The sequence below is a fragment of the Artibeus jamaicensis genome, unplaced genomic scaffold, assembly GCF_021234435.1.
Source record: "Artibeus jamaicensis isolate MK-2021 breed Jamaican fruit bat unplaced genomic scaffold, CSHL_Jam_final contig_1417, whole genome shotgun sequence".
In the NCBI taxonomy this organism is placed as follows: domain Eukaryota; kingdom Metazoa; phylum Chordata; class Mammalia; order Chiroptera; family Phyllostomidae; genus Artibeus; species Artibeus jamaicensis.
Genome location: NW_026521282.1, coordinates 812,567 through 823,385, shown reverse-complemented (window position 1 = coordinate 823,385; position 10,819 = coordinate 812,567). Strand labels below are relative to the sequence as shown.

Genomic DNA, 10,819 nt, shown 5'->3' with positions numbered 1-10,819 from the left:
GCCCCTTTATCTCTTGCTGCTTCTAGAATTCTCTCCTTCATTTCAATCTTGGCTAATGTAATGATGATGTGCCTTGGTGTGTTCCTCTAGGGTCCAACTTCTTTGGGACTCTCTGAGCTTCCTGGACTTCCTGGAAGTGTATTTCCTTTGCTAGATTGGGGAAGTTCTCCTTTATTATTTGTTCAAATAAGTTTTCCAGTTGTTGCGCTTCCTCTTCCCTTTCTGGTACCCTTATAATTCAGATGTTGGAATGTTGAAAGATGTCCTGGAGGTCCCTAAGCCTCTCCTCATTGTTTTGAATTCTTGTTTCTTCATTCTTTTCTGTTTGGTTGTTTCTTTCTTCCCTCTGGTCCATTCCACTGAATTGAGTCCCAGTTTCCCTTCCATCACTATTGGTTCCCTGTGCATTTTCCTTCATTTTACTTAATATTGCCTTCATTTTTTCATATACTTTGCGACCAAAATCAACCAGTTCTGTGAGCATCCTGATCACCAGTGTTTTGAACTGTGCATCTGACAGGTTGGCTATCTCTTGGTCGCTTAGAAGTATTCGCTCTGGAGCTTTGATTTGTTCTTCTTTGTTTTGGGTCATAATTTTTAGGTAAGGTTGTACCTGTTACATATGAGGGGCAGAGCCTTAGGTGTTCAACAGGGTGGGGCAACCCTGTTGCTGGATTGTGATGCTGTATGTGGGGGTGGGGTCAGAGAGGGAACAATGGTGCTTGCTCCCCTCTTCCTCGGATTTCAGTCCCTTCTGCTGCTTCACCCAAGCAAATGGGGCCCTTCCGGTGCTGATTCCTGTGTGGGTGGGCTTGTGTATGTTCTAGGACCCTGTGGGTCTTTCCAACAAAGTCTCCTGTGTGGCTGGGAGTCTCTCCCTGGGCCCCAATCCCCACAGGAGTTTTCAATCAGTGTTTTGAGGCTTTATTTCCTGGCACTGGGACCCTTGGTTGTGCGGTCTGTCTTGCTGCCCAGTTATCTGCATGTGAATGTGGGACTGCTGCCCAGTCAGCCAGCCGCCTTGTGTGTGGTGCCCTGCTTCACAGTTGCTGCCTCTCTGGGTCTGCCCATTGCCACCCCGTGCCCAGGGTCTGCCAGCCATTGCCTGCATGCCTGAGGTGCCTTGTGTGCTCAGTGTCACCACTTCCTGTGCCACGACCCCTCTCTGCCGTACTGCCCGACTCTGCCCTGCCTACTGGTCTGGATGAATGTGTCTATTTCAGCTCCTTGGCTGTCCAATTTCCATACAGTTCAGTTTTCTGTCAGTTCTGGTTGTTATTTTCTTTCTAAATTTTTGTTGTCCTGATTTTGGTCATGCAAGGAGGCACAGTGTGTCTACCTATGCCTCCATCTTGGCCAGAAGTGCTTACTGTATTTTATATTTCTAGACTTCTCATTGGATTCTTTTTGTAGTTTCAAATTGTCTGCTGAATCTCTCAATTTTGTTTTCTCTTTCCTGAAATGTATTAAATATAATTATTTTAATGTTTGATTATTCCATTACTGGAGTCCCTGTAGCTCTGTCTCTGTTATCTGTTGCCTTTCTAATTTTATTTTTATTACAACGCTCTTTCATCCTTATGGCCTGATTATTTTAAATTGAATGCTGGACATTGTATATAGAAAACTGCATAAATAATTTGAAGCCCAGTATGATGCTATTTTCCTCCAGAGAAGATTTATATTCCCTTCTGGAAGACGGCTGGGACACTAGAAATCCTGGATTTCCTTTGTCCAGTCTCCGGGGATTGAAATGGCTCAGAGCTTGACTACAGTCCCTTAAAGGACAGGTCTATTCTGTTTCCACTTTACACTTCCTCCTAGACCTTTGAGTTTTCAACCCAAAGCATGAGGTGCAACCACTTTCGTGAGCCCTGAACTCCTACTTGATTTCTTGCCACATGAGTCTACCAACAGCTATGCTCAGCTTCTTAGCTTCTTATCTGCCTCTTCTGGAATTAGCAGGTAGCCTTAAGGGATAAGCTACCTTAAATGCTGAGCTCACCTCTCTCCCAGTTTCTTCTTTCTCCCATATTTTTACCCCATAATCCTTCACTATCTGTTATCAGTTGGATATTTTCAAGCAAATGTTTTTCATAGTTTGCTGAGCTCATCTAATTCTCAGGGAGTGGTACGGTTCACACTACTTACTCTATCATTACTGGCCAAAGAAGTCATTCGGCACCAAGCTTTTAGGCTCTCTTTATATTGCTGGGTCTACATACAATCTTGCTTGCAAATACTGCAGTGTTCCCTAATGTCATACCTGCTTCCTTAGTGACAAATGTCCAGATTGTCTGCACCTGCCAGTCACCACAAATAAAGCTGGAATAAGCTTTGTCGGGTATGTTACCTTACACCTTGTGTAAGAATTTCTTTATGGTGTATACATAAGAGCAGAATTACAGGGACTCGGGCTAGGTTTTTACTTAATTTAACTAGATGCTGATGTATTGTTCTCCAGAATAGCTGTGCCTATACTCCCAGCAGCAGTACACTAGGGGCCCTATCTCCCTACATTGGCACCAGCATTTGATATTACCCGTGTTTCTAAGTGTATGTGTGTGTTTGCCAACCTGATGGGTGTAAAGTAATATCTCATTGTTGTTTTAATTTGTGTTTCTCTGATAATCAATGGGTTTGAACATCTTCTTATGCCTCTTAGCATTTGGGGGCTTCTATAAACTACTTATTCATGTGCTTTGCCCACTTTTCTTATTTTTATTCTCCATCTCTATTGAGATATAATTGACAAATAACCACTAAAGGGCACTATACATCAGGATCCAGCTGGGAAAACAAACTAAACAAAATATTTCAACAGAAGGGACTGCATATAGAGAATTGATTAAGTAGTCAGTGGAAGAAAGGCATTTGGAGGAACTGAAATAGCACAGAGATAATAATTGTAAGAAGCAGGTCCCACTTTCAGTGCTGGGAGAACAAGAGGAGGTGAAGTTATGAATCTCTAAGGTCAGAGGAGGGGCCCTGCAGAGCTGGAAATCAGTCTCAGAGGAGAGGATGCTGAATGGCTACTGCTGATACTGTTAAGGTTTAGGAGAGGAGCCACATAGATCTGGGGACTCTGACTTCTTAAGGGGTGTTCTCTGACTGGTTCTGTACTGGAGATGGAAATCAACTGATGTTGGCAAGCTGAAGGCCAAGGCTGGGTGACAGCAATAAGAGCAGAAAGCAAACAGGAAAGAGAGAGACCCCTGTTTCCTTCTCCAGCCTTGCAGTCATTCTCTAGTGTTGCTCCTGGGAGAACCTAACAGAGAGCCAGAAGACAAGGAAGAAATGTGGTTGAAGAGTCCCTGAGCCAGCATCACAAAACCAGATGTGGCATAATTCCCCCTCCCACCTTTTTGGCTTCTCAACATCAATACAACCCTTCTACATGTATTTGAACTTCCATCAGCAATGCTGACAACTTTATGTTTCTGTCTGACAAAATGCTAGCATCCTTCAAAAAAATATGCTCCCATCCTATCCCCAAAGGGGAAAAACACAAAATCCCAACAGCCTTTGCAATCTTCTCCAAATGACAGCCACAGTATTAATGGTGTTAGTTTCTCCTCTAAATAAGTAATAATTCCACTTGGATATTTTGTGACCCAGAGACTAAGTTGTACAGTTACCTGCTAAAATAATTGCTATATAAACTAATAAGGGTAAGGAGAAGAAGCAGGAAATAGTATATTTTTATATATAACTCTTTTTTCCAAGAGGATATTAAATTATTTATTGATTATACACAATAATGGATGATACACCAACTTCATTCCCTTCTATAATTTTAGCTGGTACCATAATGAAATTTAGATATATCACATAGGATGTGTCAACAACTACTAATAACCAAATAAACTCCATGACTCTGCTTGGGTGACCCTTTTAATGGTGAACTCCAGCTCACAACACGGTAACTTATTAATTCAACTACACCAAGGTTTCTGAAGACAGTGCTTTATGTGCCCAAACAGGATATAAATAAATTTCAAATGGAACATGGCATCACCCTTAGGGAACTCTAACTTCACACTGTTGGGGTAATTTACCAAGATAGCTTCAGAATAGACTAACTTTACACAGCACATTTTAAAAAGAGACACATTTATTCAGTGTCATGATCACACTATTACATTTAGTAATCCATTAAAAACCCTTTGTTGGGCTTTGGCTGGTGTGGCTCAGTGGACTGAGCACTGGCCTGCAAACCAAAGGGTTACCAGTTCAATTCCCAGTCAGGGCACATGTCTGGGTTGCGGCTGGGTCCCAAGTAGAGGACACACAAGAGGCAACCACACATTGATATTTTTCTACCCTGCCCTTCCCCTCTCTCTAAAAATTAATTAATTAATTAATTTAAAAAATACACTTTGTTGGAATGCTTTACAATTTCCACAGAACAGAAAGTAAAATAACCTGTTATACAATTAGTCACAAATACAATCCTTGAGTTTTTGCCTTTTCATATGAGTGTTGTCTAAAGTGTGTCTTCTTTGTAGCAGCTACACCCTGCCACCACTGTGCTTGGGTCAATTCACAAATCTGTTGCAACCTGTAGCTTCTTTGTTACTTCTCTGGCTCTCCTTTCATGCTAAGCTTTGTTTCTCAGCAGTAATTAAATCCTTCTGCCACTGCCATAGCTACTGCTGCTGCTGCTGGAACCACCATAGCCACCTTGGTTGATTTGGTTTCATGGTTTGGCAAAGCTTTGGCCTCCACCACCACTAGGGCCGGAGCATCTGCCTCTAAAGTTTCTTCCTTTTGTGGGTCCAAAATTTGAAGACTGATTGTTGTAATTACCAAAATCATTGTAGCTTCTGCCACCTCTGAAATTGCTTCCATCATTACCAAATCCATTTTAGCCACCCCCCACTGCCACCATATCCACCACTACCACCATCACCATATCTACTACCAACATGGCTGCCACCAAAGCACCTTGACCACTGAAGTTTCCTCCAGGACCAAAGTTGTCATTACCACCAAACCACCTCCATGACTACCTCTGAAGTTTCCAGAACCACTTCGACCTCTTTGGCTGGGTGAAGCACTAGCCAGCTTTTGCTTAAATAGGGCTTTCCTTTCTTCACAGTTGTGGCCACTTACAGCATGTTATTTCTGAATGACAGTGTTGTCTACAGAGTCATGGTCATCAAAGGTTACAAAAGCGAAGCCTTTCTTTTTGCCACTGACTTGGTAAGTCATGATTTCAATCACTTCAACTTTCCCATACTGTTCAAAATAACCTCTTAAGGTGATGTTCTTCGGTGTCTTTAATACCACCCACAAAAATCTTTTTCACAGTTAAGTGGGCACTCGGTCTTTGAAAATGTTCTCTTGAGGCAGCTCTCTTTGGTTCCACAACTCTCCCATCCACCTTGTGTGGCCTTGCATTCAAGGCATTCATGGGTGCATCCACGGTAGCATACATGACAAACCCAAAGCTGCTGGAGCGCTTGGTGTTTGGATCTCTCATCACCACACAGTCTGTGAGTGTTCCCCATTGCTCAGAATGGCTCCTCAGACTCTCATCTGTTGTTTCAAAGCTCTCCCATGAAGAGTTGCTGTAGCTGTTCCGGCTCTTTGGGAGACTTGGACTTAGACACAATGACTGTAGGAGAGGAGACTTCAATGATGCTTACTCAGCAGTGTCCACTGGCAGAAAGTTTTTAAATATATAATTAAATAATGCAATTAAGGATGAAATTACACATGTCTGTAACTCTTATTTCTGTAACTGTTCAGTGGCCCAAAATTGATTTTTATAATTTCCTTCTACTATCTTTCCCCGTATTTCTCTTGCTCTCAGCTTGTATCCTGGCTGGTTAAGGTTCTATATCTGGTGGAGTTTCTCAAACTTTTATTACTGAATGATCTCAATCCTCAGTGGCACAACATTCTTTTAAAAAATAAGTAATTAATTTTTTTAAAAGATTTTATTTCTTTATTTTCGGAGAGAGGGGGAGAGAGGTAGACAAACATCAATGTGTGAGGAAAACATCGATTGGTTATCTCTTGCACACTCCAACCAGGAACCTGGCCCATAACCCACATATGTGCTCTGACCAGGAATTGAACTGGTGACCTTTTGGTCCACAGGACAGATCTCAATCCACTGAGCCACACCAGCTAGGGCATGATTAATTAATTTTTAGAGAAAGAAGAAGGGAGGGAAAAAGGAAGAGAAACATCGATGTGAGAGAGAAACACCAATCGGCTGCCCTTCCCACATGCCCTCACTGAGAACTGAACCTGTGACCCTTTGCCCTGCAGAATGATGCCCAACCAACTGAGCCACACACCTTTCAAGGTGCCATGTCTGCAGTTGTTGATTCTCTATTGTTGTGGATTTGGTCCTTAGAAGAAGACAGGGCCAGGTTGGCCTTGGTGAGAGAAAGTCTATGTTGCTGAGCCCATGCATAATGCACTGTTGCCACCATGACCATTCTGTTCATGAGTCCATTGAGCAAGCACTGGGATGGTCTGGAAAGAGGCTGGCTGGCATCCACAGAGCACATCATTTTGTCTGCCCAGATACTGAGAGTCTCCTCTGCAGTGGGCAGCCTTCTGTTAAGTTTACCCACATTGCTTTTCCCCAAACCTCTATAACCAAACTTCCAATGCTGTTCTTTCCAAGTCCTGACTATTGAGCTAAATCATTAGCAGTTTCTTATGAATCAATGTAGATCCATACTTCTGGCCATTTCTCAAGCCCATCAGAATGGGCAATGAGCTATATTACAGTGTTGATTGATTGATCGATTGTATTTTTTCCTTTGCCATTTATCCCCTTTGTATCCCTCTGCCCCCCATGATCACTATACTGTTGTCTGTTTCCATGAGTCTTTTTCCCTTTTTGTTTTTTTAAATGTTTTTAAAAGATTTTACTTATTTATTTTTAGACAGAGGGGAAGGGAAAAAGAAAGAGAAGGACAGAAACATCAATGTGTGGTTCCCTCTCATGTGCCCCCTACTGGGGACCTGGCCTGCAACCCAGGTATGTGCCCTTACTGGGAATTGAACTGGAAATCCTTTGGTTTGTAGGCTGGCACCCAATCCACTGAGCCACACCAGCCAGAGCCTTTTTCCTTTTTGTTTGATCCCTCCTCCCCCTAACCAATCCCCTGTCCCCCAGAGCTATCAGCTTGCTCTCTATGTCTGTCTCTGTTTTGCTTATTAGTTCATTAGATTCCACATATGAGAGACATCATATGATATTTGTTTTTCTCTGACTGGCTTCTTCTCCAGGTCCATCCATGCTTTAGCAAAGGGTAACATTTCTTTTTTATAGCCAAGTAGTATTCCACTATGTAAATGTCCCATAGTTGTTTTATCTACTCATCTACTGATGGACACTTGAGCTGATTCCATATGTTGGCTATGATAAATAACACTACAACGGTGAGCTGTATCACTTTAAATAGTTTTTGCAGAGCTAAGGTAAGCATCGATACAATGAAAAGGCAACCTACAGAATGGGAGAAAATATTTACAAACCAGATACTGGATAAGAGGTTAATGTCCAAAGTATATAAGGAACTCCTACAACTCAGTAGCAAAAAAATAAATAATCCAATTGAAAATGTGTAAAGGACCTAAACAGACATTTTCCCAAAGAAGGTATGTGAATGACCAACAGGCACATGAAAAGGTGCTCAACATCACTAATCACTAGGGGAATGCAAATCAAAACCGCCATGAGAGATCAACCTCTACCTGTTAGAATGACTATCATCAAAAAGACAGAGGTAGGTGTTGGTGATGATATGGAGAAGAGAACCCTTGTTTACTATTGGTGGAAATGTAAATTGGTGCAGCCTTTATGGAAAAAATATGGAAGACCCTCAAAAAATTAGAAACAGAACGACCATATGATCTAACAATCCTACTTCTGAGAATATATCAAAAGGAAATGAAAGCAAGATATTTATTTATTTATTAAAGATTTTATTTCTTTTCAGAGGGAAGAGAAGGGAGAGAGAGAAAAGGAGAGGAACATCAATGTGCAACAGGAATAACTGGTTGCCTCTCATGCACCCCTAGCTGGGGACCTAGCCTGCAACCCAGGCATGTGCCCTGGCTGGGAATCAAACCAGTGACCTTTTGCTTTGCAGGCTGACACTCAATCCACTAAGCCACACCAGCCAGGGCTATTTATTTATTTATTTTGTTTCTTTTTGTTTGTTTATTTTCTTCTTTTTGAAAACAGGATATTTAAAAGATATCTGTGCTTCCTGTACAGATATCTGTAAAAATAGTGTATTACAGTATTTTTTACAATAGCCAAGACAAGGAAACCTAAGTGCCTGTGATTGGATGAATGGATAAATAAAAGGCAGTACATGTGTACAATGGAATGTTATTCAACCACAAAAAGAAGGAAATCCTCTCATTTGTGACAATATTGGATGTACCTTGAGGGCTCTGTGCTGCTAAGAGTAATAAGTCAGTCAGAGAAAGACAAATGCTATATGATCTCAGTTATATGTGGAACCGGAAAACATTGAATTCACAGGAGCAGAGAGTGGAACGGTGACTGCCAGGAGCTGTGTGGTGGGGAAGATGGGTGATGTTGGTCAAAGGGCACAAACTTGCAGTTATAAGATGAATCACTTCTGGGGATATAATGTACAGTATGGTGACTACAGTTAACAATACTGTGTTATATATTTGCAGGTTGCAAGGAGAGTAGATTTTAAATGTTCTCATCACCCACATCAACAAACCGGTAATACTGAGAGGTGAAGGATGTGGTATGTAACCTTACCATGGTACACATTTCACAGCATATACATGTATTAAATGATCACATTGTACACCTCAAACTTACACAACGGTATATGTCAATTATATCTCTATGAAGCTGGAAAACATTTTTAAAAGAATGACATTCTGCCCTGGCTGGGTAGCTCAGTTGTTTACAGTATCATTCTCATATGCCAAGGTTGTAGGTTTGATCACCCATCAGGGTACATACAAAACTCAGCCAATGAATGCATAAATGAGTGTTTTTCATAAATGAGAAACAACAAATCGATGTTTCTCTCTCTCTCCATCTCTCTCCTCCTTCCTCTTTCTCAAAAATCAATAAGTAAAATAAATTAAAAAGAAAAAGAAAGAAAGAGAGAAAGAAAGAAGGAAAGAAAGAAAGAAAGAAAGGAAGAAAGAACAATCAGCTGTACTGCTCAAGGTTCTGCCCACTTGGAGAATTTTCCCTTGCCGCTGTCCTCGGGGTCACCTGTCAGTGGTGCTGTAATGCTGCAGCCATCTACTGACAGCTTGTGTAGAACCATTTATCAATGAGGCTTGAGTTCCTTCCTCCTCAGTCAACTGCTCGTACAAACATTCCAGGAAGCACAGACGGACACAGTTGAGAGAGAGGAGGCCAGGCTATAGGACTTGGTGTCAAAGGAATCAGGAGCACTTGCTCATGCAACTTTTTGTGCTTTCTGAAACCATCTGAGCTTTGAACTGAGAAACCCCATTTCCACTCATTGTGATGCACTGCTGCTCAGGCCCAATGTATAGCCTGATGAGTTATACAAACACCCAGTTCCTTATAGTAACTGGGGTCACATGGTCACCAGTGGCCCTAAGAATTCAGTCTCTACGAGGGCCTGATAGCAAGCCAAAGGAGAATGGTTATTAGAAGAAGGCATGGATTTTCTACAAAACCCTAGAGGTCTTCACAGCGATTCTCTTATTGGTGCTCGCCAGAGATTCCACGTAACATCACTACTTTCCACAGACACCTTAATATTACTGGCTCTGCTGGATCAAAAGGCCCAGCTTGTACTGCAGCTGGACTCATTGTACAGTTATCACTTGTTCTGATCCCCACACAAAATTGGCAGCCTTATGAGTCACACAGGAAATAAGTCAATGTAGCCCAGACATATGTGATATAAATTTCATAATTCTAAAGAGTCCACCAAACATTATTTTTAGAGGTAGCCTGTATCTTTCCATGGGATGTTCAACCTTTTGGCGTCTCTGGGCCACTCTCAAAGAAGAAGAGTTGTCTCGGGCCTCACATTAAATACTTAAACAATAATGAAAACTGATGAGCAAAAAAAATGGTTTTAAGTAAATGTACAATTTTGTGTTGTGCCACATTCATAGCCATCCTGGAACACATGTGTCCTACAGACCATGGATGTTGGACACCCCTGATTAAATTTATAGAAATTTCGCTGAGGTTTTACTTTCCTAAATTTTCATGGGATATATCTCATACCTTCTGATTTTTTTAAACATTTTTAAAATTTATTTTTAGAGGGGAAGGGAAAGAGAAAGAGAGAGAATGAAACATCAATGTGTGGTTGCCTCTCACGGCCCTCCACTGGGGATCTGGTCCACAACCCAGATATGTGCCCTGACTGGGAATTGAACCAGTGACCCTTTGGTTTGCAGACCCATGCTCAATCCACTGAGTTACACCAGCCAGGGCAAACTTTCTGATTTTCATATGTCTTAGTAAGGTACTTATAGTACTTTCTGCTTCTTGCTTATCAGATTCACTTGGGATGACATCATCAGTGTAGTGGACCAGTGGATGTTTTGAGGAATGGTAAGATAGTCAAAGTTTCTTTTTTTTTTTTTTTATAAAGAAGATAATTTTAATAATGAAAAGTGCCATGAAGACAATACAGTGGGATAACAAAAGACAGTAACTGGAGAATTTCGCTGTAGCTGCTTTAGGTGGGAGTCAGGAGAAAATCAAGGGGCCAGATCATATATGGTCTTGTAAATTATGGTAAAGGTTTGAATTTAATTCTTTTTTTTTAATTATTTTTTTATTGATTATGCT

General features: G+C 41.4%; 1 pseudogene; it reads right to left on the bottom strand.

Annotated features, from left to right (window-relative positions):
- Nucleotides 1-4,699: 4,699 nt before the first annotated feature.
- On the bottom strand, nucleotides 4,700-6,713 carry LOC119053223 (heterogeneous nuclear ribonucleoprotein A1-like; annotated as a pseudogene).
- Between the last annotated feature and the right edge of the window lie 4,106 nt (nucleotides 6,714-10,819).